At 33.7% G+C, this 25,693-nt stretch overlaps 1 pseudogene; it reads right to left on the minus strand.

Moving 5' to 3' along the window:
• Window positions 1-19,759: 19,759 nt before the first annotated feature.
• On the minus strand, window positions 19,760-20,487 carry LOC150031211 (B3 domain-containing protein At2g31420-like; annotated as a pseudogene).
• Window positions 20,488-25,693: the final 5,206 nt, after the last annotated feature.

Genomic DNA, 25,693 nt, shown 5'->3' on the forward strand with positions numbered 1-25,693 from the left:
CAATCATCTTCTTATTCTTCTTCGTCCAAGCCTTTAGCTGTTGCATGCTTTAGTTTGCCCAACCAATCGTTTTTCGAGTTATATCTGCCGCCATTAGTGCTGTTGACCAACACCCACAATGCTTCCTCAACTGCACGTTTGCTAGTCATGACCCTTGCTTCGATCGCCTCACCGTCCACCATCTAGTGTTGCCAACGAGCCTTCCCTCCTATTGAGCTCTCTCTCTAACCTATGGACTAGTAGTTTCGCGTCGCTTGACCTCCCGATATCTCTTCTTCTTCTTTCTCTCTCTCTCACTGATTCGTAGTCCACAAGCCAGATTTAGCTGTTGGAACATATAGATCCTTTACTCTTTTAAAAATGTTGGAAATTTTAATTTTGAAATATGCAAAATTAATGTGAAAATTTTTATGTTTTACTTTTGAAATGTAAGGTGGTTGGATGAGGATTCTTCTGTCTTCAAGTGGCTTTTGTTTTGTGGTCGGATTTGTTCTTTTAGCAAACTCAATATTTTTATTTGGATGTGTTTCTTTAACTTTTAGAGCTTTTATCAAGGCTAGAAAATTTGACACTGTCCTTGAAATTTTAGACCATATGGAACACTTGGGAACTAGCTTGGAACTCAACACAACAACTATGTTCTCATCGCTGTGCTCAGGAAAAACCAAGTGGAGGACAAGAAGGTATTGTTGTTGTTCCATGCTTTTAATGATGACTGGCGATAAGGTTCTACTATAACTAGTTGTGCTTATTTACCAAATGCACTTGCTTGTAATGAGATATTGGTTGCTCTCAAGAAATCAGACATGAGGTTGAGTTCAAAAAGGTTTTCGACAGGCTTAGAGAAATTAAAAACTTTGAGTTTAATATATGTAGTTATAATATATATATTCATGCTTTTGGATGTTGGGGCTACTTGGATACTTTCCTTTTCAAGAAATGAAGCAAAAATGCTTAGTTACGGAGTCTTTTGTGTACATATAATAGCCTTATTCACGTGCTCTATTCGGTAGGAAGGTTAAAGATGCACTTATTGTTAGGTTTTATGCCCTAAAGCTGGTACATAGTAGATGTATCAATTGACTGTCATCAATAACGGGTTATCGGTGTTAATTCAACAAATGTTATTGATTTTTTTGTATTATTTTTTTGTCTTGATTACCCTAAATCCAACTAATATTCAAGATTGACTTATGAGTCCTGAACTGTATGTGGAGACATATAAGGATCGATGTTCAAGAAAGAGCCTAAAGGGAATATAGTATAGTAATAGGGTAAGGTACCTTATTCTAGTGATACTATGGATACGACCCATTTTGTATTTGATACAAACACAATGACTCAACATGTTCATGTAGGTGACATGCGAGTGGAGGAATCCTATGCAATGAGTTTGCATAAGATTGGACCATAATAACCACTGGATGTAACGTCATTAACCAGTTTGGTTTCTTTTTCAATTGGATGACCTAGGCAACTTAGTCTTAATCCTGAGTGTAATATGAACTCTTGTTCACGAGATATTTTTCTTTGATTTGTACGGGTGATAGTGACTAGTTTGTCGACTAAATAAGCCTACCATTTTGAGGAAGAGACCGAGTGAGGAGCTGAGAACATAATAATACAAGATGAAATTCACTCTTTCTCAACTTAAGGGCAAGTAGATGAGTGTTCCCTCAAGTGGTGCTCTGGGACTTGAACAAAGGGTCCTATCCTCTCATTTGTCCGAGAGGGGTTTCTGTTTATTGGTTGGACCATAAATAGGTTGTTCATTAGAAAAGCACTGATACTTAAGGATACAAAGGTAACCCAAGGGTAAAACGATAATTTGACCCAGTTGATGTTATGGACACTCGTGAAGGACTAATGTTGTTGTTAGTTTATATCCGTGGACACAAAAAATATATCTGTAATGAAAAGAGTGCAGTTGTGGATCTTTAGTGCAGTGTACCCACAGTTAACGAATATTGATTAATTTGGTTAATGAGTTTAGCCAATTAATCTCATATCCTTGGAGCTTTTAATCTGCAGGTCCACCAAGTTCCCTTGTTCTCTCACTAAAGGATATTAAAGAGGAATGATTTGGATTGTTCAAATCAATTTGAGGAAATTATATATTAATGTGAATAATATGTAATGATTATGAATGTGATCTATAATTTAAATTAAATTGGAGAGAAATATTTGAATGAGATTCAAATATTTAATTAAAGTGAATTAGATTCATAAAGAATTAGTTAATTAAATTAATAAAGAGGTGATGCATATAAACATACGATGTTTATTTATGTTATTTAATATATACGTTAAATTGGATTTAATGTATAGATGGATATTTAATTAACGTGCTAATTAACTAAATAAATGTTATTTAATTAATTGAACACAATGATAAATTGGGAAAGACTTGAAGAAGGGTTACTTGGAGAAAGCGTTAACCCTTCTCCATATAAATTCTTCCTTATGGCCCTTTTAGAGGAAGAATTGATTTCCCTAGCCACCAAAACACAAATCCTCTCTTTACTCTCTAACAAAATTCTCTGTAACTTTTCCTCTTTCAATTAGTTGGATACCACCTATTCTTCTATTGGAATCCTCGAGAATAACAAGGCTATTCTCGTAGTTGTGTTCAAGTTCAATCGAGAAAAAGTTTGTGGCAAGATCGAGAAGATTTTTTTTGGAGCTCGAAAATCTTCAAAGGTAAGAATGGTTCTCTTTTAGTTTCCCTTCTTCAAAGCATGTTATTTCATATGTTTATCCTTCATATGTTCTATTTTAGAACACTGTTTTTGTTTCTTCAAAAATCGTTTTTCGAGATGCAAGTGTTCACACGCTTTTGCTAGGGATTCGATCCTTACAATTGGTATCAGAGCCTATTTATTGCATCTTCGTTCTTCGTATTTTTTAAACAAAAATAAATTTAGAGGTGAGTTTTTAAATCTGCATTTTGAATGACGGTTTGCAAGATTAGATGTTCTTAATTTTGGCACTTAGATTACTTTTAATGTGATTAAAATGTAAGGACTCGTTGTATCTTTTGGTAATTTATTTTTGGCTTTGAGTCTGTAAGTCCTTGTCAATAGAAAGAGCAAGTGTTGCTTAAGAGATTGGGAAAAACGGAGGTGTTCAGGGCAAGTTTGGAGCAGAAAACACAAAAAATAGAGGCATTCTGCCTTTCAGCATCGCAACGCTGCAATCGTAGCATTACAACGATGTGAGGCGAGGCGATATGCAAACTGATTCATAGCGTTGTGACGCTACTCCTCAGTATCGCGACGCTCTAAGTATGTGATGGACCCTGGCGACACACGTGAGAAGGAGGCTGCTGAAGGGCTGGTTTTTTTTACCTATTTTGTTTTGTTGTTAATTTTATGATTAATTAATTAAATTGATATAAAAGTTAGATTAATTTAATTAATTAATTTTGTTTTAAGGTGCCAAAATTGGTTACATTTTTGCTGTTTAAATTAATTTAATTATGCATTGGATGTATGTTTAGAATAATGTTTGAATTCATATTAAAATTGGTTAAATTAGTTATTCAATAGAGGGTCAGTGGGAGCTTAAGGTGCAAGATGTATTTATATGGGTAAAACGGTAATTTTGACCTAGTTGTAAAGACGAATGACCGGTGAAGGATCGACTTACTGATTATGGTCCAAATGGACAGAAATATATCTACAGTGAGGAGAGTGCAATTATCAAGCTATAATGGTGTGCCTTGATAGTTAACGAATAGTAATTAATTTGGTTTAAAGTGTTTAACTGATTAATTACAATTGAAGCTCATGATGTGTAGGTCCATTAAGTCTCTCTACTAGCTCATAAATTGGAATAACAATTTGAGTATTAATTGGATGAATTTTGAAATTAGGGTTATAAATTTGAAATGTTTAAATTCAATTTGTTAGGGTTTTCAATTGATTGTATTTAATACAATTAAAACTGTTTAATTTAGTTGAAATTAAACGAAATTGGAGAATAAATTAATATTTAAATTATTATTTAAATATGAAATTGAATCATATTGGTGGAATTAGTGTTTGATTGATTTTAAATTAAGATATTAAATTAATATTATTTTGATTAAAAGGTTTAATAAAAATAAAATGAGTTTTATATAAATTAATTTTGAATTAATTTGTAAAATTAATTTTAAATAAATTTTTTTATTTAAAATAAAAATAAAAAATCAAAATCAATTTTGAGAAATTGATTAAAAATCAAAGAGAAGATTGGAAAAATCCACTATCTCTTATAATGGTATACCACCAAATTGACTCCAAGCAGGAGCTGCCCTCCATGCAACCCTGTGTGTTTGCGTGAAATCAGTTTATAAAATGCAAAGGTAATGCTTGCTGGTGGTCTTGTTGATGTTTCAAGCTTAATCGTGGAGTATTACTGCTGAATTTGTCGATTAAGTCTTCAAAGGTAATGCTTGCTTCAAACCCTCTATGAATTTTTCTTGAATAACATGTTTAAAACTCAAATTAAGAGTAGTTAGAGTGCTTATTGATTCTGATTTCTTCTGTTGCTTGTTAGGTTACTCTTTCAATTGGTATCACAGCATGATATAAGCACTCAATTATCATTAATTTTGAGTTTGGTGGGTGAATTTCTAAGCATGTTTGAATATGTGGCTGATATGGTTTAAATTCAACTTTGGCATCGGAATTCTCTTTGATTTCCAAGCTAAATTTGTAATTGTCTCTTGTTTGATGAGCTTATATGTGTGTTCTAGAGTCTGTAAAATTTATTTGCAGTCATTAGAGTTCAAAATAGGCTGTAATTTGAAGATTGAAGCAAGCACGTTCGAGCAGAAAACTGGAGTTGAGCCTTCTGCCCAATAGCGTCACGACATTGTTCATCGAGCATTGAAACGCCACGGGCTCACTGATGAACAGCGTTGCAACGCTGGGATGCAGCGTCACGACGCTATTCATCCCAAAGGTTTTTGCTTTGCGTGCTGCCTGGCCGGTTCTTGGGTTGAAGAAACTGGCTTGACCGGTTCTCCTCGAAACTAGTCCGGTTCAAGTTCCTTTGGTGCCTTGGTGGTCCAGTTCAGAAGGTTCGGGTCTGGTTTAGGTCGGTTCAAGCTGTTCTTCCTCAAATTGAAGTTGTTCTTGAGTCATTATTGTAATAATTTAGCTTATTTGTTTGTTTAGAATGCCAAAGTTGAAATATATTAATGTTATTTAATTATTTTATGCATTTGATGTGTATTATTTTTTAATTAAACATTTTTGTGCATAAAGTATGCCATTTTAGATTTAAAATCCCACCATAGGTAAACATGCTACATGCATTATTGTATGTTATAATTAGTTATAATGTATGTTATAATTAGTCACAACATTTGTAACTATTCTACAAAGCAGTCGCATCCGTAGCATTACCAGGATAAGGCTTCCCTCCTATATCCATATACTACAAACCATTTTGGTTATCACTTAAGACATGATCCACCTGTATGTCTCCACATACATGCTTAAGTTACAAATGAAAACTAAGGATCTTGTTTATTGGTTTGTGGTAAAGCAATTAAAACATTCAATGTTCCATAGACAAAAGTGAAGAAAATATCATATATTATTACATCACAAGCATTTGTTCAAAACTGTGTTTACAAACTACAGGACCTAACGTGAGTTTAGTGCATCATTCCCAACAACTCCAAGTTCTTAAAATAGTTGTGGAAAGTTTCACCATGCATCAAAAAAGTAATCCATAAAAACCTTGATCGTTCTCTCCACTAAGTCAGAAAATATCACCATCATTGTCACACCCCGCCCCAGATCACCCTCTTAGCCTAGAGAAGGGCGTGACTACAGCAGTTATCAACCCTTAGGCTGACATTTACTACCTAAAAACTCTTGTGAAATAACTCTGATACCAAATACAAATTATATGCAACGGGATGGCTGTAGGCCCACAATTTATTAATTTCGAAACTTAATATGTTTAGAGTATTTACAACATTAGATTTACAAGTCTCAAAACCCACAAACCCTAGTCCCTATATGAACAATAGTAACATGTGTACAATATTAACAGTAACCACCTAGCAAACGGTTACAAGTCTTTTGGTCCTTTAGTGGCAGAGCAGATACTGAGCTGTCTTCAGAGAATTTGACCGCTACCTGGGGGAGGGGAAACAAAAACATTTGAAAACGGGGTGAGCTTACGCCAGTGAGTGACCGAGAAAACATAGTAAATTCTCATGCATAATTTCAGAAAATAGTTTTATCTGAAATATAAACTTTTGCAGCATAAATATTTTCCAAGCGTAATTATATAAAACTGTTTTAAACATAAAACAGTAAAATCATTTCTCAAATCAAAGTACTGTATAACTGGTAAAATAATCCCAACACCAACTGCTAGTCCAGAGAGAACCCTTTTGCTCAATCTCTGACTTTATTCACCTGTGGCCACATTAGGTACTACTGCTCAGATACCTTCTCCTTGTACTTCAGTATCGAGCTACTAGGATACCTTCTCCAACGTACTTCAGTATCTCGTTGGCTTGGTACCTTCTCAAACGTACTTCAGTACCAATAGATACCTTCTCCTTGTACTTCAGTATCTAGTTGGGTGGATGCCTTCTCCTTATACTTCGGCATCGCATTTTACCAAAATTATTTATAAACAACTTTTCTCTTTAAAGCATGTACAGTATAACACATATACAACATGGCTTTAAAGATGGTAACGCATGCTGGATAAAATCAACATATGTAAATAGTTTTTCAACAATAGGCATGCGTTCACAATACAATTCAGATCTTGCTTGGAAACCACTTTATAAAACTAGTAGGCATGAGAATTATTTTCGCAAACATGCTTTTTGTAAAATGTTTGTAATCAAAACAGTTTAAAAAAGTTTTAGTTCGAAAACATTTTAGCCACTCACCTCGAATTCTTAGGAACTTTTCACTCTAGTAGCTCCTCGGGTCCCTTTTTCACCCCTAGAATCCAGATTCAAATTACAACTTAGATTACTCATAGTTTCAAACCTTATTTAGAAATACTTCCTTCTACAAAACTATTCTAAAATATCTTAGGAATCTTACCCTAAATTTTCAGCTCAGAATTTCTCGTGATTTGGCCGAAATCTCAAAATATTCAAGACTGGCCCAGACTGATTCGACAGTCTGACCCTTCTGTATTCTTCTCAACCTCCAGCCCAGTTCCTTTGAGCCTTTTCCTCCAGCAGCCCTACTCTGAAAGCTAGACTTCCATAGCTTTCAGATGGCTTTGGAATCACTTAAAACGCACGGGTAGATTGGATGATCTTCTCGTCCAAAATTGACACATTCCTCTGAACCCTCACTGCCCTCTACTTTCTCTACGAAATTTATGATTTTTGTGTAATTTGAAAATGAAATCCCAACTCCCTATTTATAGGCATTCAAATTGCTCGTGGTATCGACAACACTGACTTGGCTGCATGGCCAAATGTTTAATCCTCCCTTTATCAACGTAAGCTGACTTCACCTTGGTTCAATGTGTTCTTCCCAAACGCATCCAACACAATTTCTTAGTGTTTAAGAATTTATCTTAATTGGACACCTAGATTTTAATTGACGTTTGCCCTTACGTCTTCAAGCTTTGTTTGTATTCAAATTAGGGTTTTTAAATGCATAATCCACCCCAATGCGTCCAAATACATCGGCCAGAAGCTTGCTCAACCGTTCAATGCATAGGCCAGGTGTGGGCATGACGTTCGAATGCAGCACCGGACAAGGCGTGGCTGACGCACGGCCTGCTCTCGCTCTCTCCACTCTCATTCTCTCCCACTTTCTCGCTCAAAATCTCGCTCTCTTTACTCTCGCTCTCTCCAACTTTCTCACTCAAAATCTCGCTTTCTCCCACTTTCTTGCTCAAACTGCTCTCTCCAATCTCGCTCTCTCCCATTCTCTCGCTGGTCTTGCTCTCTCCTAGTTTCTCTCCAACTTTCTCTCCAATCTCGCTCTCTCCCGTTTTCTCTCCAAATTTTCTCTCCACTCTCGCTCTCTCCAACTTTCTAGCTCAAAATCTTGCTCTCAATGATCTCGCTGATCTCACTCTCAACGATCTCGCTCTTAGCTACTGCGAACATTGTTTGTCTTCGTGCAATTCCTACACGATTGTGCCACTAGTCTCTTGCCTTCCAGTGCTTTATGCACAACACGCATTTCACATAAATTTTCCATACTTAGCCAATTTTTTCCAAATTTCCCAGACTCAATGTCCATATTTTTCTTTTCAAATCCCCATTCTTTATTCACCATTCCATAGTTACTTTCTCATCAACCTACTTATTATACAAATTTCATCATAATTTTACCAATTAAAGCTCAACTTAATTTATTTATGGAAAATCTATAACACTTAGAAATTTCCTTCCCCTTAACTTAGGATTTAACTTTCACTTAGTTAATTCCTTTTATCACTTGCTTAAGTAAGGAAAATAGAAATCCGGGTTTCACATTTACTTCCCCCTTAAGAAAATTTCGTCCTCAAAATTTAATCGAACTAACTCTGGTTTAAGGTTTCACAACAACCACTGTTGTAACCTTTCATAGTCTTGTCTATTACCACGCTTCTACTGCGCTACTCTGATATCAATTCCTTAGTTTGCCAATGATACCTCTCCTAGCTATCTCTAAGCTAGATGTTGAACCAAACTATCTACCACATAAACATTTGTATCTCAAATACTAAATGAGAATAACTTAAATTCACACTTACCTTCCTGGGTAGATTTTTAGGTATGCATATTCTACCCTCCTTTAGTAGCACTTGATCAGCTCTTAATTGATAGCCCATCCTCAATTCTTTATCTACTTCTTCAGATAACTTCTGAAGATCAGAATCCTTTAACTGCTCACGTAGAATATTTTCTACGAGCGTAAGACGTACTTGAAATGAAGCTAGTAACCCTCCTGTTTGACCGATTGATAATACTGCCCTAGCATTATACAACTCATGAATCAGTGTACCTTTCACTAAATTAACACTAGCTTTAGCTGATCTAGTTTTCCGACTTAAAGCATCAGCTACCACATTTGCTTTATCTAGGTGATAGTCAATTGTACAGTCATAGTCTTTGAGCAACTCGAGCCATCTTCTCTGTCTCAAGTTTAGTTCCTTCTGATCAAAGATATGCTTTAGGCTCTTATGATCCGTAAATATATGACAACGCTCACCAACCAGGTAATGTCTCCATAACTTCAGAGCTAACACAATTGCTGCTAATTCTAAGTCGTGTGTAGGGTAATTACATTCATGCTTCTTTCACTGTCGCGAAACATAGGCTACTACTTTTCCCTCCTGCATCAGCACACATCCTAATCCTTGTTGGGATGCATCACAATAAACTTCGAACCCCTTACCTGGTGTAGGTAGAGTTAATACTGGTGCTGATACTAACTTTTGTTTCAGCACTTGGAAACTATGCTCGCATTCTGGCGACCATTCAAACTTCGCATCTTTTCTGGTCAGGTTTGTCAATGGAATTGCTATTTTAGAGAAACCCTCCACAAATCTCCTATAATAACCTGCTAAACCCAAAAAACTGCGTACTTCGGTTACATTCAGAGGTCGTTCCCAATTAACTACTGCTTCTATCTTTTGGGAATCAACACTAACTTTGTCAGCTGAAACTATATGCCCAAGAAATATGACTTGATTTAACAAAAAATCACACTTACTCAATTTGGCATATAACTTCATTTCTCTTAAAGTATGTAATACCATCCTTAGATGTTCTTTGTGTTTTTCTGCACTACTGGAATACACTAGTATGTCATCTATGAATACTATCACAAACTGATCCAGATAAGAATGGAATATTCTATTCATCAAGTCCATAAATACCGCAGGAGCATTTGTCAATCCAAACGGCATTACTAGGAACTCAAAATGTCCATATCTAGTTCTGAATGCAGTTTTAGGAACATCTGTGACTTTCACCTTCAACTGGTGATAGCCTGACCTCAAATCTATCTTAGAGAACACCGTTGCTCCCTTTAACTGATCGAAGAGATCATCTATACGAGGCAATGGGTACTTATTCTTAATGGTCACTTTATTCAACTGTCTATAGTCTATGCATAATCTAAGAGTACCGTCTTTCTTCTTAACAACAAGATTGGTGCTCCCCAAGGCGATACACTAGGTCTAATGTACCCCTTATCCACAAGTTCCTATAATTGAACTTTTAACTATTTCAACTCCGTTAGGGCCATCCTATATGGTGCTTGGGATATAGGTGCAATACCAGGAATTAACTCAATAGTAAATTCTACTTCCCTATCAGGCGGTAAGCCTAGTAATTCTTCAGGGAACACATCTAAGAATTCTTGTACTACAGGTACATCCTCAGGTTTTAGTTTCTTATCTTAGGAAACTACTACAGATGCTAAATAAGCTTCACATCCTTTAGTCAACAGTTTTCTAGCTTTTATCGCTGATATTAAACTTCCTGGGAGTATTCTTTTACTTCCTACCAGAGTTATTTCTTTTTCACCGGGTTTCTTAAACACTATTTCTCTTCTAAAGCAATCCATAGTGGAATAGTGTTTACTTAGGAAATCCATACCTAAGATAACATCAAATTCTAGTAATTCTAATGTAATCAAGTCGACCCAAAAACATTGGTCTCCAAGAATTACTTCACAATTCCTATAATACTCATGTACCACTAGAGTATCTCCTACAGGCGTAGAGATAAATAATTCCTCATCCATACGTTCAGGTATTTTATCTATATGTAATGCACACATACTAGATATGAATGAGTGTGTAGCACCAGGATCAAATAATGCATAAGTGGATTGATTACATAAAGTTATCATACCAGTTACGACATCTGGAGCCTCTTCCGCTTCCTGGTGTATCATAGCATACATTCTACCTTGCTGCTGCTGCGGTTGCTGTTGGGGTCGTCCAGCTACCCCTTGCTGCTTAGCTACACCGGATCCCTCACCTCTAGTTCCGATCGTTCTAGGTTGGTTTACAGTCTAGGTAACTCCTCTTTGCTCATTCTGTGCTCCATGACCTACCTGAGGACAATCTCTTTTGAAATGTCCAGCTTGTCCGCACTGGAAACACACATTCCTATTACAATAACATAGTCCTGTATGATGCCTACCACAGTTTACATAAAGTGGTTTCCTCCCCGTACTAGCCACCGACCCACGACCTGATACTGATCTACCACTTTGTTTAGCTATAGGTCTGGACTTACTAGGCTTAGCTACTGCGAACATTGTTTGTCTTCGTGCAATTCCTACACGATTGTGCCACTAGTCACTTGCCTTCCAGTGCTTTATGCCCAACATGCATTTCACATAAATTTTCCATACTTAGCCAATTTTTCCCAAATTTTCCAAACTCAATGTCCATATTTTTCTTTTCAAATCCCCATTCTTTCTTCACCATTCCACACTAACTTTATCATCAACCTACTTATTATACAAATTTCATCACAATTTTACCAATTAAAGCTCAACTTAATTTATTCAAGGAAAATCTACTTAACACTTAGAAATTTCCTTCCCCTTAACTTAGGATTTAACTTTCACTTAGTTAATTCCTTTTATCACTTGCTTAAGTAAGGAAAATAGAAATCTGGGTTTCACAATCATGCATCGTTGAATGTTTGCTGGCGCATTGCATAACCCAAATGGCATGTGTCGAAAGGAAAACTTGCCACTAGGAGTGTACATAAATGCACTGAAAATCGATCCAACCAATCTAAATCTATCGAATTAAGGTTGGTCAGTCGGTTGTCGGTTTTCTTATAAAAAAAAATGTAAAATCGATCGACCGACAAACTTTTTAAATAAAAATTGAAAAATAAAAATAAAAGTAAGCTTATTACCACAAACCCAAGCCCAAGCCTAATTTTTCAGTACTGATTTATTATTTTTTTATGTTGCCTAATTTCCAAACTCATTACATAATTGATTTAAAATTTTCATAAAAAAAATTATTGATTTAAATTTGAAAAAGTTGCAAATTATGTTAACCTAATGATAGCTTTCAAAAAGAGCTATATTTTCTTTCTTAATTTTGGCACATTAATGGATTTATGTGTTAATCATCTTATTTTCTAGGTACCGAGCAATCAAGAGGTAAAATTAGCCATTTGATGAGAAACAGGGTTAATTTGAGGCAATTTGTAGGTGATTTGAGCATTCGGGCTTCAAAGGAGTAAAAATGACCAAATTGCCCCGATTAGAGCGTCGCGACGCTCGTTACATGCATAACCTCAATGCTCGTGCAACGTTGAGCGACAGAAGCTGAATATGTAGGGTAGCATCGCAATGCTACCCTTGGCATTGCAACGCTGTGATGATTAATACAATGCCAATGTTCGCGGGTGCGTGCATGTACACTTAATGCTTGAGGTCTAACTCGATAAGAGCATTGCAACGCAGTGCCTATTTTATAAAATTTTTCTTTCCGAATTTGGTTAAGGAAGAGGCTAATTTCATGGAGGCTGAGGTGGTGCTTCAATTTGCTTCTTCTCCCTTCAAATTTTAGCATCTTAGTTTAGGATTTACATATTTTTTTGTGGTTGTAAATGATAGATTGAACTTTTCTCTTCCTCTTGTCTAGGGGATGTTGAGTTAACTTCTATCTAATTTTTGGAGCAAGAACCCTATGTGTTTTTCTTGAGATTTCTGTTCTTTGGAGTTAATGCATACTGAATTTATGTTTTCTTGAATCTTGCTTGATTTTGATATATATTTGTGTGTTGGATTGATGGCCTTATCATAAATTGATGTCTTAGCTAGTTTATTTTAGGCTCATACGTTTCTCTAGTGTTTGTTTTGAAGGAAATCGAACACGAGAATTTCCATGAGCAGCAGAATAGATAATTCCAAATTACAATCATGTATGAACATTATAAATTATAGTCGTAAACAAAACAAACGGTTATGCATTCATTACAGAAATTACAGCATGAAAAGTACAAATGATTAAGAAGAGAAAAGCTACGAACATTTGTCGACTCGTCTTCACACTCCTTCTTGATCATGAATGCTCGAACACAACAACCTCGAACGCTCGAACAACACGACTGCTACACAGCACGAACACCTCGCACTCAAACTCAGCGATCGCCTTGGTCATGAACACTCCAGCAACACGAACGACCTCCACAAAACCACGACGGCATCAAATTGAGTATGACACCACCAAGAAGGTTACCTTAGTATTTTCAGTGTGAGAATCCAGAGGGTGGGCTCTGTGTGGACTTTGTATTAGGAAAAAGAATGGAGGAAATAACAATCGTGTACACGATTGGGCAAGTGGGAAATGGCTGAAACCTACCGTATAGGTTGATGCCCAATCATTTAGCAAAAGCTAGGCGATCGTCTAGCAAAAGCTAAGCGATCATTTAGCTCATCGTTTAGTTTTGTGTTTATCGTCTACAAACACTGCATGATCGTTTACCTTTTGGCAAGTTGTCGTTTAGTAAATCTGTATTTACTTGACAAGCTCCATGAGATTCTTCTACCGAGAGAGAAATGTCCAAAACAATTTTTGACAAAAACTTACTAAAATTAGGAAAACAAATTTTCTTTTATCTCACGGTTACCATGAACCACCAATAACCTCCCACTCAATTGGTTATTAGAGAAAAAGATTTAATTATCTAATAATTAGTATTATTATAAATATAAATGATAACCAACTTATCATACTATATTTATAAACCATAATTCTTTTTCTATTCCATGACACTTACTGTAAATCTCATTTACATTAATTCTCCACTAGATGTATCTCATACATCATACCAATCATATCTCATATAATAAAAAATACCTCTTGCCAATTTGAACATCTCAAATCAACACTAAGAACTGATCCTCAACAGAATCCATTGAGCTATCAAGGGGACCTTATGGACCTGTAGCTCGAAGCTCCAATAGTACATGAATAACTGACCAAACTCTTTAGTCACGAGATCCACAACTGTCAGGCACTAAAGACCGACAACTGAACTTTCCTTACCACATATATATTATGTGTCCATTTTAACCAATCAAAAGTGCGACAACCCTTCACAGATCGCTCCTAAGTACACCTGGGCCAATAACCGTTATGCCCCTGTAGTTACATCTAACTTCTTAAGTACCACTGATCCCTCTAATGAACATAAGTCATAGTTCTACTATGACTGAGTCCTCTCTTCCAAAGAGAAGTTGTGGCCTCTATGTTCAAGCCCCAGAATCAGCTCTTAAGGGAACAATCTCTCTACTTATCCCTATTTTGGGAAAGGAGTGAATTCCATCTTGTGGATTGAGTTCCTAGCTCCTAGATCAGACAAGTCCCTAAAAGGTAGGCATGTTGAGTTGGCAATCTGGCCACTCTCACCCATACTAATCAAAAGACCGCTCTTAAAGGCAGGAGTTCTCAAAAAACTCAGGATTAAGGTCATGTGACCTATGGTCGTTTAGGTGAGATGTAAGTCTCTAGTATCAACGACGTTATATACGGAGTTTAATCATCTCATGGTCCGGGTCTTATACAAACTCTTTTTATAGGACACCCCCGCTCGCACGTCTCCACATGAATGCCCAGGATCTACCATCTGTAGTAGTTTACAACAATTGCAAACCTCTACAAAGTGGGTTGTATCCGTAGTGTCACAAGGTTCAGGTATCCCACCTTAATCCTTATACTACAGACCATTTTAGGTTATCACTTAAGGCATGATCCACTTGTATATCACATATACATGCTTAAGTTCACCTAAGATAACCAAAGAGTTTTGTTTATTGGATATGAGTAAATGTGAGAATTAAATAACAATTATTTTATTCATCAAACAATGTGCATCTTTACAAAACAACGAGACTCCGGGAGAATTAGGACACCAAAGCCCACACGTTTACGCTTAAGATCACTCCGGTAGCAAATGGTTGAATGTGTATGCTAGGATTTGTAGTCTAATCTTGGGTCTTAGGATGCATGTTTGATCTAGGTTCAGGGATAAATCGGTTGATTGAGTTAGGGCTTCCCCATTAATTAATCAACACAATGGAATCCTAAAGCTTAATGCATATGTGCTTAGTCTTAATTGATCGCTATTAAACCCAATTAGGATTTAATGAATGTAGTTTAATTAGGACACTTTCTTGGTTCGGTCCTAGCTAGTTGTCCGCCTTAGTAGAGGCTAGCTTGGTCATGTCAAGTGAGTGTTGTGTAGGCATAAATCGATTGTATGTCCAATTAATGGATTTTGATGATTGAAATTACATAGGATCTCTTTTGCTCTCGAAACTAGATAATTCCTATCCTTAGTTTACATTTATCCGCTTTTATTTCAATTTCTTACACGTTTATCTCTTTCACACCAAACCCCCCTATTTACCACTCTAATAGGAAATTGGCTTAACGAAACAAGTCGCGCTTCCCTGCGAATCGACTCGGACTTATCACTATTCTTACATCTTTGTAGTGATAAAGTAGTTTGGTGTCATTATAAAATTTTTTTTGATTTGTGGCACTTTTCTGGAATTAAACGACACCACAAAAGAGCCACTATCACCTAACAATAACACTTCATCAATCCATATTCATCTTTCCTTTTCATTCATCTTGACTTTGCTTTAAAAAAAGGAGGGAAAAAAAGACCAAACCAACCGGCTCGATCAACAATCCAACGAATTTTACACACTTTTTTGGTTGATTTTCGATGCCGATTTTCTCCCAAAATCGACATCGATCAACTGATATTCACCCCTAAGTGCCATAGGAGCACATGAACGTGGTTTTCCTCTAATCCTCGAGCACTATCATGATCTGATTGTTCCGTGAATACCCGTCAAGGAAACAATAGTACTCTTTACCAGCTAACCAATCTAACATTTGATCTATCAAAAGCAACAAAAAGTGATCCTTCTTCGTGGCCTTGTTAAGCTTGTGGTAGTCCATGCAGACTCACCATCCTGTTACCATTTGTATCGGGATGAGCTTGTTTTTTTCATTTACCACTATGGTCATTCAGCCTTTTTTCGATATGCACTGTACTAGACTAACCCATCATTGTCGGAAATGGGATAAATCACTCCGATGTTTAGCCACTTGATGATTTCTTTGCGGACAACTTCTTTCATGTTTGGATTTAACCGCCTTTGACTATCAATTGAATTCCTTGCTTCTTCTTCTAGGTTAATTGGATGCATACAAAATGAAGGAAGGATTCCTCTGATGTCAACTATTGTCCAGCCAATCGCTTGCTTATGCTTACTTAGAATTTTCAGCAACAATTTTTCATCTTGTTCTGTTAGCTCAACAACAATGATTACTAGCAATGTGTTATCTTGACCTAGATATGCATATTTTAAATGTGCCGGCAGTGGCTTCAAGTCAAGCCTTGGTGGTTCAATTACCAACGGTTTGAGTGTTTTTGATATTTCACGGTCTGCTACTAGACATGCTATTCCTACTACTAGAGCAACCTACTATGTTGTTTCTTCAATTTCCTCTTATACTTCTTCCAACTCCTCTCGATGTGTAACGTCCCGCACATTTGAAAACAAAGCATCAATAGAATCAATGAAAGAACACTCATCCAAATCTCCTAGAAATTTTAGTGCACTTGACACATTAAACAAAATCTTTTGGTCATTGACCCGCATAGTCAATTCTCCCTTTTACACATCAATAACTCTCCCAATTACCTGATTCAAAGTCTAAATTTATAAAGTCCATAGGAAACACGAACTTGTCTACTTTTACTAAAACATTCTCAATCTTTCCCACTGGCTTAATGATGGATCTGTCAGCTAACTGCGACATCACCGTGGTTGGCTTCACTCCTCAATGCCAAATAGAGTGAAAATGGAGTAAGGTATCAAATTTATGTTTGCCCCCAGGTCATACAACACTCTACCTAGGCTCTGTCCTCCAATTGAGCAAGGAATAGTGAAGTTCTAAGGGTCTTTTAGCTTAGGAGGAATCTTTCTACTAATCATCATACTATAACATTCAGTTTACGCAACACTTTTAAATTCCGACAACTTTCATTTCTTAAAAAAAATATCTTTTAGAAACTTGATATAGTTTGACATCTCTTCCAGATCCTCAACTAAAGGATGTTGATATATAATTGCTTGAGTATATCCAAGAACTTCTTGAACTGCATGTCTTTGTTGGTCTTTTGTTTCTTGAACTGTCATTTCCATATCTATGTTGGAGGTTGCGGATATTATAATAGAGTTTTCACAATTTGTTACTCATATTTAACCAGAAAAAATTAAACAAAACCCACAAAAGAAAGAAGCCAGTTTTGATGCCGACACCGATGACTAGGACTAAGAAACATAGGAAACAATGGAAAAAGAAGGCAAAATAGAGTAAATATTTGACGATTCTCGAGATGTCGGTGGCGATGAGAGATCTGATTGTGGATATAGGTGGGTATGAAATTAGACTTGTGATTCAAAAATAACTTCAAGATATTGATTTAAATAAGAACCATGGGTACTTATCTCTGCCAATAAAGAAATTGTTGTTTGATTTTGCAATAGAGGATGAGAGAAAATTGTTGAGCGAAGTGGAAAACCAAAACAAGAAAAGATGAGGGTGGTGATTTTAGATGTTGTTCTTGAAGAAAGAATGATTTGTTTGAAGAAGTGGAAGATTGGAAGTGGAGATGTATATTGTTTGACTACTAAATGGAATTTGTTGGGGAGGAAATAGGATTGAAAAGTGGAGAACATATTCAACTTTGGAGCTTCACAAAAGATGATGAATTTGAGGCTTATTGTCTTTGCTTCGTGTGGTTAAGCTAGTACGTTACTAATTTATCATAGGAAAGATTATGGACTAAAATTGATGATCAAGACTTAGTAGGGATCAAAATAAACATTTTTTTAATAGTTTAGGGACTAAAAGCAAATATGTTTGAAAGTTTAGAGATCAAAATAGAACGAGATTCAAAGTTTAGGGACCAAAATAGATAAAAACTTAAATGTATTCTTGTTACTTACTTTTCTGAAATATTTTATGGCTTTTTTTTCTTTTTTTTTTTTTGAGTTTTTGGGAAATTATGAATTTCATCCTTTTATATAAGGTTGTCAATTTTAGCTCTAATTAACTTTGTTAAAAATACCATTTGATCTCAAACATTGATGATAATAACAATTTAGTTTCTATACTTTAAAATTTATAACAATTTAGTCTCTAAACTTTCATAAATATCAATTTTGTCATTTTTGATTAGGATTTGTAACAATTTAGTTTTGGTCTTCAAAAACTAAGATTAATGAAATTTCTTACCTATTTAGATTGATAAACTAATTAAGGGTCAAGTTTTGTTCATAAATTATAAATACAGGTCTGCTTGGCAACTAATTTATTTTTTTGTTTTCTATTTTATTTCTTAGTTTTTTTAAAAACAAGTTGGTTTGGTAATTAATTGAATTTTTTGTTTTTACAATTTAAAAAATGGTTTGGAAATTGTGAAGTAATTATGAAAGCGAAAAAAAGAAGTCTTTAATTTATAGGATATTTGTAATACATAGTAGAATAAGAGAAAAAATCTAAAAATATATTACATCTTTAAAATATTTGCAAATATGGATGAGTTAACTAGTCAATCTTTGAATTTCTTTTTAATTTCTAATTTTGCTCTCCCTTATCTTATTTGATGTACACCTTCTCTTTGTTTAATCTTTTTATTTTCTTTCTTTTCTTCATCAGTATTTGCTTCTTCACTTTCTTTTATTTTATTTTATTCTTTTCTTTATCCGATCTTTGCTTCTTTCCTTTATTTTTTTTAGTTTCTTTCATTTTCTTCCTTTTTCCTTTCATTTTCTTTCCTTTATTTTTTATTTTCTTTCATATCCTTTATTTTTTTATTTTTTGATTAGGAAATTAAAAAATATTCAAAAATTTACTAGTCAAGTCATCCATATTTGCAAATATTTTAAAGATGTAATATATTTTTAGATTTTTTTTTCTTATTCTACTATGTATTACAAATATCCTATAAATTAAAGATTTCCCTTTTTTTTCGCTTTCATAATTACTTCACAATTTCCAAACCATTTTTTAAATTGTAAAAACAAAAAATTCAATTACTTACCAAACAAACTTGTTTTTTTAAAAAAACCAAGAATAAAAATAGAAAACAAAAAAATAAATTGGTTGCCAAGCAGACTCGTATTTAAAATTTATGAACAAAACTTGACCCTTAATTAATTTATCAATCTAAATGGGTAAGAAATTTCATTAATCTTAGTTTTTTAAGATAGAAACTAAATTGTTACAAATCCTAATCTAAAATGACAAAATTTATATTTATTAAAGTTTAGAGACTAAATTGTTATAAATTTGAAAGTATAAAAACTAAATTGTTATTATCATTAAAGTTTGAGATCAAATGATATTTTTAACTTAAATGATATTTTTAACAAAGTTAATTAGAGCTAAAATTGGCAATCTTATAGATAAAGGATGAAATTCAAAATTTACCAAAAAGACACATACAAAAAAAAAAAAAAAGAGAGAGAGAGAAAGAAAGAAAGAAAGTCATAAATATTTTAGAAAAGGAAGTAACAAGAATTTGCCAATTTGTGAAATGAAGAAGATAGGAACACCAATGAATGCATTTAAGTTTTTGCCTCACATATCTGTTTTGGTCCCTAAACTATTAAAAAAATATTTATTTGGTCTCTACGGCTAAGTCTTGATAATGTGTTTTAGTCCCTAATCTTTCCTATCTTACATCAAAATACGTAATAAATTAGCAACGAACTAACTTCACCATTGCGAAGCAAAGACGATAAGCCTCAAATTCATCATCTTTTCTAAAGTTCCAAAGTTGAATATGCTCTCCACTTTTCAGTCCCATTTCCTCCACCAACGAATTCCACTGTGTCGTCAAACAGTACACATCTCCACTTCCAATCTTCCACTTCTTCAAACAAATCATTCTTTCTTCAAGAACATCATCTAAAATCACCACGTTTATCCCTTTCTTGTTTTGGTTTTCCACTTCACTCAACATCTTCCTCTCTTTCTCTGTTGCAAAATCAAATAACAGTTTCTTTATCAGTAGGGATAAACGTCCTTGGTTCTTGTTTAAATCAGTATCTTGAAGTTGTTTCTGAATCACCAGTCTAATTTCATACCCACCCATCTCACGATTCGATCTCTGAGTGTTGCCGACTTCTCAGGAATCGTCAGATACTTGCGCTGTAATGCCTTATTCTTCCTCTGTTTCCTATGTTTCTTAGTCCTAGTCATTGGTGTTGGCATCGAAGCTGGCTTCCTTCTTTTGTGGGTTTTGTTAACTTTTTTCGGTTCAATATGAGTAATAGTTTATGAAAACTCCATTAGAATATCTGCAACCTCCAACATAGACAGGGGAATGACAGTTTCATTCTTGGGTTGTTCTTTCTTTTTGGCTCTGGATGATCTTCTTCTTCGAGGTATGTAGATTTGTTTTAAATTTGGAAGATCTAGATGCATTATTGTTGTTATTTCTTGCACACAAAAAAACTAGAAATTGAAACAGAGTGAATTGAACTGAATAGGAGATGAATGATGGGTATTTATTTATAGGAGTGAATTGAACTGAGTAGGAGACGAGTGAGACTAATTTCAATCTCCAGATATGTCAGGAAACTAAAGAAATTTAATTTTTTTTTTTTATATCTATCTCTCCCAATCTCTTCAGAGTGGGAGAAGAAAAATGATTGGAAATGTATTTTCATTCCCTCTCTATATATAATTTTAAACTCCACGGTGGTATTTTGGTAATTGGTATGACTCATGTAAAAGGTAAAAAAAAAAAACTTGAGTTTGAAAAAGTTGAACATATTCCGCTTTGGGGCCAAATTTTGAGTCATCTATTCAAATATTATCCTACAATAAATTCACTTCTTTTTTTTTTTAGTACTGCAGTGATGCTTTACTTATTTCAACAACTTTCTAAAGTTTCAGAATAATTTGTTGCATTTTTTTTAAGTAGAAGAGTTGAATTCTTAGTCAAATTTAAAAAACAGAAATACATTTTTAATTTTCAAAATTTGACTTGATGTTTGAAAACATGGATAAAAAATAAATAAAAACAATAAATTTAGATGTGATAGGGGTGTTTGTAAGTATAATTTTCAAAACAAAAACAAAAAAACCAAAGTTTCATTTGGTAACCATTTCATTTTTTGTTTTTGGTTTTTAAATTTAGGCCTATTTTCTCCTCATTTCTTGCCACAATTTACATCTTTTCAAGTATAATGATTGAATTCTTAGTCAAATTCTAAAAACAAACAAATTTTCAAAAACTATATTTTTTTTGTTTTCAAAATTTGGCCTAGTTTTTTAAACCACGTGTAAAAAGTATATACATAAAAAAGAAATTTGGAAGTGGAAGTAATGTGTATAGACTTAACTCTCAAACACAAAAACTCAAAAACTAAATCATTACTAAATGAGGCCTAAATGATTACAAAATAAGCCTAGTTTTTTTAATTTTCAAAATTTAGCTTGGTTTTCGAAAACATTAATAAAAAGTAGATAACAAATCAAGAAATTTAGAAATGGAAGGAAGGTTTATAGGTTTGATATTTAAACATAAAAAACCAAATGATTGTCAAACATGTTTAAGAAATTCAATTTCATATCTAAAAATTTGATTTCTTTTAAAAAGCTTAATAAATTCAACTCAAATACGTTTTTTTCCGAACTTTACACCTAAAAGTTTGATTAACATGAGGGTAAAATAGTAATAACAAAAATACTAATAATGTGATCTTTAAAAAGTTATCATATTTGCAAATTTTTAGTAAAATTGCTATATATGAAAATATATAAACCCAGGAATTGCTCCAAGGAGATCTAATACTTTCCATGAAAATCGTGCACGTAGGTTAAACATTTTGGGGTGTTTGGATCGAGGAAATTGGGATGGAAATAAGGGGTGGGAATGGATATGAGATACACATCCAGTAAAGTTTTGAAATTTTAAGCATGAGAATAAGCTATTCACATGTATTCCTTATATCAAAGGATGATACCCATCAAAAGTGTGGGTTTTCTTGATGTTCACTCTTTCTCCTCTTTTAATACATAAATTTATTCTTTTATTTTATATTATTAAAATTAATTATTATATGAGTATTAAATTAATAACTTAGAAAATTATATTAAATTTTAAATTATAATATTTTGAATTCAACTAATCTAGATTGATTAATTAATTTTATAATAAACCATAAAAAACCGATGAAATAATACTATTAATTCATTAATAAATTATATATGTAGTTAATTAATTATCATTATAATTAATATTTTGTGAGATTATTTTCTAATAAGTATAATTAGTTTATCATTGATTAATTATACTTCATTATTTTTAATCATAAAATGTTATACTTATTTTTTAAAACTGATTTTGATTGTTTTATTAATTAATACATCATATAATATAAATTCATCAATTTGATACATCAAATTATGTAATCAAGTAACTTTAATTATAAACAACTCATTTTACAAATATTTGTAATTAATAATTTAATCAATATTACTATTTGATAATTGATTAGTCAATTTTGCTCAAAACTTTGAATTGAATTTATTGCTTATCAATTAATCTATCAAAATTTTATGGAGGTCTCCATGACTAATTTTATAAATAAAATTCAAACCTAATTTGTTACCACAAAATTTCGATAACATTCACATGTACAACCAAACACAGTCATCCTTAATTCCTAGCAATCTTATTCTCAAGCTTTTTTATTCCTAGGCATACTTAATTGTTGGGCATCTTTAAAACCTTGAACCCAACCGTCCCTTACTGGTGTTTAGAACATGAATTCAACTAGTATATATAACTTAGTCCATTTAGTAACTATTTAGGCACGATTTGATAATTTGTTTTTGAAAGTCAAGTCTATATACACTACTTCTATCCCGAATTTCTTCATTTGTTATCTATATTTTATCGATGATTTGAAAAATCAAGTCAAATTTTGAAAACTAAAAAAAAGTAATTCTTAAAAACTTGTTTTATTTATTTATTTTTTTCTGAATTTGACTTATAATTTAACCATTATACTTAAGAAAAACATAAATCATTGTAAAAAGGGGAAAATAAAATTAATTTTCAAAAACTAAAAACCAAAAACGAAATGGTTACCAAACGGGGCCTTAGTAATTTTTTTTTAAAAAAAATTTAAGTCTATTTCTTCTCCATTTCTTACAATGATTTGCATCTTTCTTATCTACAATGGTTGAATTCCTAACCAAATTTCAAAAACAAAACAAATTTTTAGAAGCTACTTTTTTTTTTTTTTTTAATTTTCAAATATTGGGTTCGTTTTTTTAAACTGTTGACAAAAAGTAAATAACAAATGAAGAAATTTAGAGGTGAAAGTAGTGTCTATAGACTTAATTTTCAAAAACAAAACATAAAAAATAAAATGGTCCAACTTAAGACCAAAATAGGCTTAGAGAAAGGAGATTGGCTTGGACTAGCCGAGACCAAGTCTCACAAAACACTTAATAAAGCGATACTATATGCATGTCTCGACTCAAGGGATATCTAAGGTCCAAGTATGACTAAAAGAAGGTGCTTGGTCTCCCTAACCTAAAGGAACATCTATAAATTTTTTTATTTGACTTACTTGGGTTGGGACGTAAATTTATAACATTATGATTTATGATAGGTTAGTGGTCGACGACAGTGAGTGGCAGTGGTTTGTTGCCAGAGGTGGGTGACAGAATACATCATAGTATCCAATGGCCATCGATAGCATGGGGAAGTGGTCGCCGGTGGTTATTGTAGCAGGGACTATAGGAAGTGAAGGTAGTGTGATGTTATTTAGATCGCTTTTATATAATCCGACAATTTGGAAGGAGTTTTCAATAAAACCCAAAAAAAAAAAAAAACACATTTTCTTAATTACAATTTGAATTATTTCTTTAAATATATATTTTAAAAAGTTGTTTTCCAATGGTTATCAAACACGACATATTTTATGAAAATAATTTTTTCAAATAAATTAAAAACACATGAAAATATCATCCAAAAATATCCTAAATGTCTCCAATGTCTTTGGGGAATTCTCTCAATTTTATTCTCTCGCTAGAATGCTCTTTGGGGTCTACTCTATGGATGATTTTTCTCTCCCATTCATATTAGGGGAAAAAGTTGTGTTGGATTAGGATGTTCACGTGAGATTTCGACAAAAGAAATTTAACTCATGGAAATGAATTTAATTTACTTGATTTGTAGTATAAGAGTCACAATCTCTAATTTTATCCTCGGATTCTTTTCCTCAAATACATAAACTTTAATCCTTAAGTTTGTCAATCTTCTTGAATGATCAGCCTTTGGACTTGATGATTTTTTTAGATGATCGACATTTAGGCTTAATGATCTTCTTAGATAATCGACCTTTGGGCTTAATGATCAACTTGTGCACTCGTTGATCTTTTTAGATGATCAACCTTAGGCTTGTTTGTCGATTTTGGGCTTGTTGATCTGGATCGACCTTTGGCTTGTTGATTGACTTTGATCAGCCTCTGGCTTGTTGATCGACTTGGATCGGCCTCCGACTTGTTGATATGATTGGATCAAATCGGTCTCTGGCATGTTGATTAGCATGGATCAGCTTTTGGCTTGTTGCTTGTTTGGATTGGTCTCCAGCTTGTTGATCGACTTGAATTGACATCTAACTTGTTGATTAGCTTGGATTGGCCTTTAGCTTGTTGATTAGCTTAGATTGGCCACTACATGTTGATCGTTTGGATTGGCCTTTGGCTTGTTGATTAGCTTGGATCGGCCTCTGGTATGTTGATTCTTTGGATCGGCCTTTGACTTGTTGATTAGCTGGGACCGTCCTCTGACTTGTTGATCGACTTGAATCGGCCTCTGACTTGTTGATCGACTTGAATCGGCCTCTGACTTGTTGATAATGCATGGATCATCCTTTAGCTTGTTGATCGACTTGTGAGCTTTTTCTTGAGTTTAAGGAGACTGAATCTCTAGCTTATAAGTTGTGAAAAGATAATCAATTTGTTGAAGTCTTTTGGCCTTTGAATCTTCTAATAGTTTCATGCGAAAAATACCTTTTTGGTCCATAAGTTTTTAAGAATAGGCGCATTTGGTTCCCAATATATCAAATTGGCTATTTTAATCCCTTGGTTTTCAAGAATAGATTTAAAAGGTCACTCAACTAATAAATTTGTTAAATTTAAACATATAGTTAATTAAAAATATGATGTGACAAGATGACTTGGAAAAATTATATATTTTCTAATCTTTCCCACTTCTCTCTTCTCTTTCTCTATTGTCCATCTCCATGTCTAATCTATTTGTCTTTTTTTCAATTGAAAAAGATGATAAAATATGTTCACTTCTCTCCCTTCTTTCTCTTATATAACTTATACTAGCAAATTTTCTAAATTCATTTTCATTTTCAGTTATATTCCAAACATAAAATTTCTAATACATTTAAATCATTATGTCTAAAGTTTCTTAACTTAAAATGGTGGTTAATCCAAATGGGTTGAATCTAAACAAAAATATAGAAATAAGATTAGAGTGAAAAAAAAAAGATAAAAAGATAAAAAATCAATTAGCCACACCGCAGTCTTCCCGCTAGTTAATGGAGATGGAGAGAAGAGAGAAAAAAAGAAAAGGAAGAAAGATGAGAGAGAGCAG

This window comes from Benincasa hispida, unplaced genomic scaffold (assembly GCF_027475165.1).
Source record: "Benincasa hispida cultivar pf3 unplaced genomic scaffold, pf3_genome.v1.1 HicScf14, whole genome shotgun sequence".
NCBI classification, from domain to species: Eukaryota; Viridiplantae; Streptophyta; class Magnoliopsida; order Cucurbitales; family Cucurbitaceae; genus Benincasa; species Benincasa hispida.